Source organism: Lolium rigidum, chromosome 4, assembly GCF_022539505.1.
Source record: "Lolium rigidum isolate FL_2022 chromosome 4, APGP_CSIRO_Lrig_0.1, whole genome shotgun sequence".
NCBI classification, from domain to species: Eukaryota; Viridiplantae; Streptophyta; class Magnoliopsida; order Poales; family Poaceae; genus Lolium; species Lolium rigidum.
In genome coordinates, this window is record NC_061511.1 from 4,115,479 (window position 1) to 4,123,834 (window position 8,356).

The 8,356-nt window shown below is 46.3% G+C and overlaps 1 long non-coding RNA gene and 1 pseudogene across 3 annotated transcripts; one reads left to right on the top strand and one right to left on the bottom strand.

The window, feature by feature from the left end:
• Positions 1-989: 989 nt before the first annotated feature.
• LOC124708962 lies at positions 990-2,838 on the top strand. 3 transcript variants are annotated; one of them, XR_007005378.1, is made up of 6 exons: positions 990-1,162; positions 1,446-1,541; positions 1,658-1,679; positions 1,757-1,809; positions 1,887-1,949; positions 2,435-2,838. It is a non-coding gene; the product is annotated as an uncharacterized LOC124708962 (long non-coding RNA). The 3 variants fall into 3 exon arrangements; XR_007005377.1 differs by having other exon boundaries at positions 1,446-1,679; XR_007005376.1 differs by lacking the exons at positions 990-1,162; positions 1,446-1,541; positions 1,658-1,679 and having other exon boundaries at positions 1,693-1,809.
• Positions 2,839-4,777: 1,939 nt separating this feature from the next.
• Positions 4,778-7,317, bottom strand: LOC124707929 (annotated as a pseudogene).
• Between the last annotated feature and the right edge of the window lie 1,039 nt (positions 7,318-8,356).

An 8,356-nucleotide genomic window follows, 5' to 3' on the forward strand; every position in this document is an offset into this window, starting at 1 on the left:
GGAGATCTCCAGCGAGCTCGCTCGCCGGGGAAGTAGCCAAGAAAGTCCATCTGAGCTCACCTCGTCCGTCAAAAACTCGATCGAAGCCTGGGAATGGAGTCGCCGCCGCAGGTCCGGAAGGTCATGGACCAGATCCACGGCCGGTTCCCCGACGCCATGCGGATCGCCCTGCGGATCCATTTCGGAGCCCTACCCGCCTCCGCCGCCGCGGGCCGCGAGGACGTCGCCTGCTCTCTGCGGCAGCTGCAGTCGCGCGCGCGGCCGAACGCCACTCCCACCACCACGGGGCCGCGCGCGCCGCTGAGGCTGATCTCCGGTTCTTGCTACGTGCCCCAGCACGACGAAGATTCCCACTTCTGCCACGACGTGTTCGGCGTGGTCGCCGTGGCGGACGGCGTCGGGGGATGCCGCGCCCAGGGTGTGGACGCCGCCGCCTTCTCGCGCGGGCTCATGGAGAACGCCTTTTCCGAGGTGGCCACGTCCGAGCTCGGGAAGCCCGTCTGCCCCTACGAGATCCTGGAGCGGGCGTACCAGCGCACCGCAGCCTCGGGCACGCCCGCGGCGTCCACAGCCGTCGTCGTCTCGCTGGCCGGCAGGGTCCTCAGGTGGGCGTACGTTGGGGACAGCGGCTTCGCCGTGTTCCGCGGCGGCAAGATGCTGCGCCGGTTTCAGCCGCAGCAGTGGTATTTCAACTGCCCCTTCCAGCTCTGCGCCGGCAACGGCATCACCAAGGTCGGCGACGCCGCGGTGGGCGAGATGGCGGTGGAGGATGGCGACGTGCTGGTGGTGGGGTCCGACGGCCTCTTTGACAACGTGTCTGATTCCGCCTTGGAAAGTTTAGTGCGGTCCACCATGCTCCTCGGCTTTACGCCCGAAGAGGTTGCCGGCATCATGGCCTTTAATGCATATGTCGTATCCAAGGATCCCACAACGGATTCGCCTTTTAGCATTGCCAGCCGGGAGCAGGGACAGCCTCGCACTGGCGGGAAGGAGGATGACATCACTGTGGTGGTGGCATTCATTGAGTCTCAGGACTCGGGATTCTTTGGTTACTAGTTCAACTTTTTTTTCTGAACAGAAGCTAATAGTGTTTTTTTTTCCTTTTGTGCAGGTTCAAGATTTGGATTGGGCGAAGCCAGCAGCTCCTGCAGACATGGCTTTTGTGAGTTTCATCGTTCTTCCTAGATTTGATTGTTGCTTAGATATGCTAGTCTGAATTTCCTGCAAATAGATGTCCATTTGAGCAAGTGATCTTGAGCCTCTGTGATTGGGAGTGTTTCCTTGTTCTGATACTTGGCGTGTGCCTTAGATCTCTGTCTGTTAGCGCCTATGCTAGATTCATTCCGTGCATCCTGGATGTCAAGTCTCCAGAACATCCAAGTTATTTCTAGATTATCGGATGATTTTTACAGCGCCTTATGGTTTTATGGCACTTATTGCTGCAGGATACTGTGGGGGTCAAGGTTGAGCTGACCAAGAACTTTGAGATTGGTGTCTCAAACAAAACTGCTGAATTTGTCAAGATGATTCCCCCTAGAAAGGTACATTCACCAGTTAAATTTACAGATAAGTTTAAGTGTTTAATACAGTGATTCAGGAACTAATAAATTTTTGCATGTTCCTGTCCCTGAGACTCCGGGTGGTGTTATTTTTTTAGAGGAATGCTATTGGATGCTATGGTAAACATTGTGCTACACCCTTTGATTCAAATTTACCTTCCTTTTCACTTATTAAACCGTGTGTTTTTATTCCTGAGGTTGCTCGTTCGAAGGGTGAGAACCTTCTTACGGAGAATCTCTTATTGAACATGTGAGTAATCGATGAAGTAATTTTTCTCTAGCTCAACAAGTTGTAGTGCTTACCTGTAAATGGTTGTGTTCTTGCAGGCATACTTGTACCCAAGGCTTGGTTTCAAACACAAAGATCTTCTACGAGGTTGCCGTTAAAAGGTATCATGTCCGTCTTATAGAATTCTTCTAATCTTCATGTCAGTGACCCTTTTCAACTTCTATCTGCGATGTTTGTTCATTGTTTAGAAGCCTTATCCATATAATTTGTAATCTAGCAGTAAAACCAACCACTGGTCGTTACAAAGTCGTTGAACCAGCACTAAATGTGCCTTTGATGTTTCTCTCTGCTTAACACTCTGTTGCCGTCTCTGTGAGTCGTGCAGTTAGTCTGCCTTAACCAATTATATTCCACCTCCTGCAGTTAGACTTGTCTTAACAAATGTTCCTTGGTGCACTAGGACAGTATTTTTTTTCTTTCAAATGTGATTGTAATTGAGGCACTCAGCTCTTGTAATCGATGGAGACTAGAATTGGACATACATCATGTTAGCTTATAGCTAAATAATTTAGAAAGTCAGTTTTTTTCTTGTCCTAACCTGGATCCTCAAATGAATTGGAACTCAGATATGATGTCTGTATTTCAGGAGTCTGGGACATGTATGACATAGACAGTTACTCTGGTTCTGTAACTACAAGTACCACACAGAGAACACTGTGTCATATGTGGCCCTGAACAAGATTGGCAGGTTCCTATTGTGGATGGATCTGTGCTGGAAGAATGCTTTTGGCAAGATGCTTGTGATTGGTTCTGTGGCGCCCTTCCGGGTCAAGGGACTCCGCTCTCTTCCGTGACCAGGACATCCTCATGGAGACCAAACCTGACATCTCCGATGAGGCCCAGAAGGAGCGGCAACGCCATGATTGAGGACAATCTTGAGCTATGTGCCTTGAAGTGAGCGGAGTAGTGCTTGGGGTCAAGACGGCAGCGTCAAAGAACTATGTAGGACCTGAATTCAGTGTTGAAACCATGACCTGGCTGCCCGCATCTCCTCTAACCTAGTAGAAGAAGCAAGTGCAGACTACTTTGGTCTTGCCTAGGCTTTCTTCAGACTAGGCTGGCTTGAAACGGCAGTTTTTTTTTCTTTCTTGGGAAGGGTTTGTTTTGTTACCCAATGCCCAATTTGACCAGGTAAAAACCAGTAAACTTTTGTGCTATATGCCACTGGTTTTTGAGTCTACTCTCTCGTTGTGCTATGATGAGGTTTATGGATTTGGGTCTTGTGCGGATGGAGTCAGTTATCTCCGTGATATTGTTGCTGCTATTTTCGTGATCTGTGGTGGGGTACAGCAGCCTATCACGTAATCAAGTATACAATGATGTACACAGTAGATCAAGTCATGTACTAAAAGTGCTAATGGCACATAGCACCAGAAACTTGTTAGTGTTCGAAAAGAAACTCAACAGCTGCTTCTTCACATCCCAAGTATAGTAGATGGGACGGATTCTCTGAATAACTTGACCGTGATGGGCGTGGCCTGCATGTTGTCCAGTTTTGTGTGACTCAACTGGTATGAGTTCTATCAGTACTATGACTTCCCGAATCAGTTTTGCATGAACCAGCAGCCAACTGCCAACTTCGTCGATCGATCGACATCTGTGATTTAACCAAGTTATTAGGCGCAAAGTGTTTGAAGTGAGTTGGAGCAGTGCTTGGGATCAAGATGTCAGTGGTAAAGAAATGTTTCAGTATTCTGAAGTTGCCTACATGTTTGAAGAGTGAAGCCTGAAGGCTTAAATTGAGCATACCGCTGCATACAATCTTACGTTTTGTTACCCAATGCCCAATTTGACCAGGTAAAAACCAGTAAACTTTTGTGCTATATGCCATTGGTTTTTGAGTCTACTCTCTCGTTGTGCTATGATGAGGTTTATGGATTTGGGTCTTGTGCGGATGGAGTCAGTTATCTCCGTGATATTGTTGCTGCTATTTTCGTGATCTGTGGTGGGGTACAGCAGCCTATCACGTAATCAAGTATACAATGATGTACACAGTAGATCAAGTCATGTACTAAAAGTGCTAATGGCACATAGCACCAGAAACTTGTTAGTGTTCGAAAAGAAACTCAACAGCTGCTTCTTCACATCCCAAGTATAGTAGATGGGACGGATTCTCTGAATAACTTGACCGTGATGGGCGTGGCTCTGCATGTTGTCCAGTTTTGTGTGACTCAACTGGTATGAGTTCTATCAGTACTATGACTTCCCGAATCAGTTTTGCATGAACCAGCAGCCAACTGCCAACTTCGTCGATCGATCGACATCTGTGATTTAACCAAGTTATTAGGCGCAAAGTGTTTGAAGTGAGTTGGAGCAGTGCTTGGGATCAAGATGTCAGTGGTAAAGAAATGTTTCAGTATTCTGAAGTTGCCTACATGTTTGAAGAGTGAAGCCTGAAGGCTTAAATTGAGCATACCGCTGCATACAATCTTACGCTTTGCAGAGGAACATTTTGCTGCTGCGAAGAGAGCTGAAGCAGAGAGGAGGCATGAAGCAAACCACAGCATCCCTGAACTTCTGAAGTGCTCAGGTGGTTAAGTCGCACGACCGTCCGACATGCAGGCGGGAGGAGGTTAAATTGATTACAGAGTACAAGTTTCATCATCTCTTGCTATATTTCTAATTTAACAAAGCATCATAATTTGCTAATAATAGCATGTAATGAAATGAAAAAATTACAATAACCTCATCCCCTCAACCAAAAAATTGTTATCATGACAAATCTACCAAAATGATCACCAAAACTACTGGTATTTTTCTACATGATCACCCTGCTAGTGCTAGCTAGTATCTTGTATGGCCCTGCTTCCACAAGGGCCCTTCGTGTCATTCTTATCACACTTGTGTGCCCTCCTTGCATTCTGGATCACCCTCTTTCCATTGTGCACTATCTGAATTCCTGCAATGGCTCTTTGCATTAGGCACCCCTTGGATTCTGGAAATGACTCAGAACTGCAGAGTTGAAGCCTATGCCAAACGGAACCATGCGGTGTTCAGCAAGGATCATCTGTGAAAAGAAGGCAAGCTTGTTAAGAGAAAACTTCAGAGTAGAGCATACACAAAGCATTGCAAAGACACCAACAAATACTAACAATAACTGTGTTGCATGAACTACAAAAGATACTAGAAAAGAAAACCTGAAATGCGGAGCGAGTCAGAGATTGTCACAAGGGAGAGAAACTGTACCAGGTGTAACTTCATTGTGGACCAAAGGTTCAGAAGTCGTATTTTGTTCTGCCACTCTTCAAGATTAGGCACAACATGTCAGATAATTGAGAGGTTGAATTGTAGAAATCCCATGCCTCAAGCATCAAACGCTTTCTTGATCCTTTGAAATGGACAACCTAAGAACATTTTATCAGATTCAGTAAGCTATCATATTTAATAAAAAACACTGCATACAACATGCTCCTGGGAAGCTGGGAGCTTGAGCTTCCCAAAATCAGCACGTGTAACACCGAGAAGTGGCAAGACATGAAAAACACCGTGTACCGATAACAAAAGAGCAGATAACTGTGTAAAGTACTAGCGATAAAAAAAATCATGAGAAGGACATGGATCAAATAAGTTCTTCGAGTAGGAAAATTGCTATACCTTAACATCCAAGGGCATACCATGGAACTGTCCAGCACCCTCAGGTGGAGTCCAATTATAAACCGCACAAGGCAAAAACAGAACAGATGCTCCATCGACTTCATCTGTAAATATTTCAGGCCTAGAAAATTTCCTAAAAGCCGACGGCAGATAAGACTTCACAACCCATGCCAGTGCTAGTTGATCACCAAGCATGCATGAAGCCTTCATATATTTTAGATTATATGCTTCAAGGACTTTTCTGAAGAGTTCGATAGCCCTAAAAGCAAAGGGAGGAATCATTTAATGTAATGCCAAGTTTTCATGCTAAGATTTACATACTCGCTCCGATCGTATTTAATTGATGCCAAACATGCATGTAGAAAGTGAAAATATGTCTGAAGCACTGCTCCAACTCACTTCAAACACTTCGCTCCAAGATCATCAACCACTGCCATATCAGAATCAGTGAAAATATAATTACTAAAGCTGTTCACTTGGTCAACCTCCACAAGTTTTAGCTCTAGAAAGGCCTGAATATGAACCAGAGACACAAAGATATTAGTCTTTCAGAAGAAAGTAATGCATACAGTTGGTTGCACGGCAGTAATATTACTTAAATCACATAAGCAGCACTTCTGATTTCTGAGAATGCATATATGCAGAAACATGTTGTTTGCATCAAGCACATAGACTTACAATGTAGGATTCTCCGAAGCATCAAATTTCCTCGAGAATAATTTCCTTGGATAGGAAGTATTGTCGCCCTCCCTTGATGTATTGACAATTTCGATTTAGGATCAGTCAATATTATGACTTTGCTTGTTGGCATTGACACCTACAGAGTTCTATAAATAAGATTAGTCAATATTATGACTTTGCTTGTTAAACAAACATCCTCGCAATCACCAATTTATGTCCCTTCTACTTTGATGATTCAATTCATATGCCAGAATGCTAACACCCATATTGGATTCTACAAAAGGGGGTGCTAGCTGGGTGCCTGGGTCATAGTGATGCCATGTCAATAGTTATATTTTAGCCTTGCATCATTTGTTGCTCTTTCTCTAGTACCATCTCAGAATTCTCTTAGCTGAGAGTGATTATGAGTCATTTTAACATGATAAAAAAATGTAAACATCCTGGTTTTACCTAGTGGAGAGCAGAAGCAAGAAGAAAAGGAAGGAGTACCTGTATGAAACTGACGAAAGTATGCAGAATGGCCATGGAACTTTCCACCTTGCTATAAGAATGCTTCCCAACAGTCACAGCATCAGATGGCACTTTGGCAGCTCCAGCCCAGCTGGGTGAGAATTGTAGGTTGCGAATACTGTAACAAATGAAGCAGGTTCTCCAGATTCCCTTTCCTTTCACTTGCTAAACTGATCTTATTCACAGCTTTAAGTCCTGAGGAAAATGGTAAAATGCAGTCAGTAGCCACACAATAGATGCTGATCACACTGAATGTTGTGTTGTCAACTGAATGTGGCTTCGCCACTCCTCAGGGTCAGGCAGGCCAACTCTACTCCCCAGCTCCCAAACCCAGCAGCGCAACAACCCCCTGACCACAATTCACAATGCGAGAAACTGATGGGACTAGACCGAAGCTAAAGGAGAAAACCTTGGCACTGGATGCGATCGGGGCGGCCCTGGCCCGCGGCCGGACCGAACACGAGGACATCGGGGCGCTTCGTAGCGGCAGGATGGGGCGTCCTGGAAACTGCAAGGACGGACACAGATTGGATTGGATCGTCAGGAGGGCAACAAACCGCGCAATGTGTGCCGGAACTCGAGAGGAGGAAGGCGCCGCGAGGTCGTACCGGAGTAGATGAGCGGGGCGAGGAGGAGGAGCGGAAGGAGGGGGACCGCCCGGCTCCGGGGCCTCGAGGTCACCATGGAAGTTTGTTCGATGTCTTTGCTTCACCAGGTTCACACGGAGTCATACTTGAACAGCCTCAAGAGCAGCTTCAGGGTTGCAGCCATTGTGGAGGTACTAGTTGCAGAGATGAAGTTCAGTTTTCCTAACTGGTAGCAAGTTGTGCAGTGGAGATTGCTAATGAGGTGTTTTTTGGATTTAGGTTCCTCCTGTAACGCTCATTCCTAATTGGGTGGTGCAGCAAAAGCTACTGTACCCCTTCCGGAAGCAGGTGATGGCTTGTGATTAGCAGCCCCCATCTGTACTGAAATTAACCAGATGAGTACCAATGAATCTCTGTCAGCTATTTCTTTTTTTCCATACTCTGTAAACTATCTGTGTTGATAGTCATCCTCTGTCATGTTAATCTTGTTTAGTACAATGTTCTTCCAATTGCATAGGACTAGTTTAGCTTCATATAAGTACCTATCCTTTTCAAACACTTTGTTATATTGTGATCCAAATTCCAAGAAGAGGCTAACTTCAGACTCGCTTCTCTCGGCCCGCTGACGAGCGGAGCGAGGCCCGTCGCCGGTAGGCTTGGGCCGAGAGAAGCGAGTCTGAAGTTAGCCCACACCGAGGCCCAGCAGTGCACTGGGGGTGCGGGGCGAAGCTCCCCGCGGCACGGATCGTTGCCACCGTCTATATATTTTCCCCGTAAGCCGCCGCTAGGGTTTCGTCGCATCATTGTACTCCCACGGCGCTTGTAAACACCACCGAAATAGTGAAGTTTTGTCGGCCGGCGCCCGTGGTTTTTCCCTTGTGTGTTGCAAGGGTTTTCCACGTTAAAATCTCGTGTCCCCTGCAGTGTTTTACCTTTCGTTCTTCGTTTATTGTGCATCTCGATTTTAACAAGTGGTATCAGAGCCCGTGTTCTTTGGATCTAGGGTTTACGAGATGTCGTCATCGAAGTTCGATCTACCGCAGCCGGACTACACCACGAGATTTGCTTTGTGGCAAGTGAAGATGAGGGCGATTCTCGCCCAATCTTCTGCATCCGGATGAAGCGATCGATGCTTT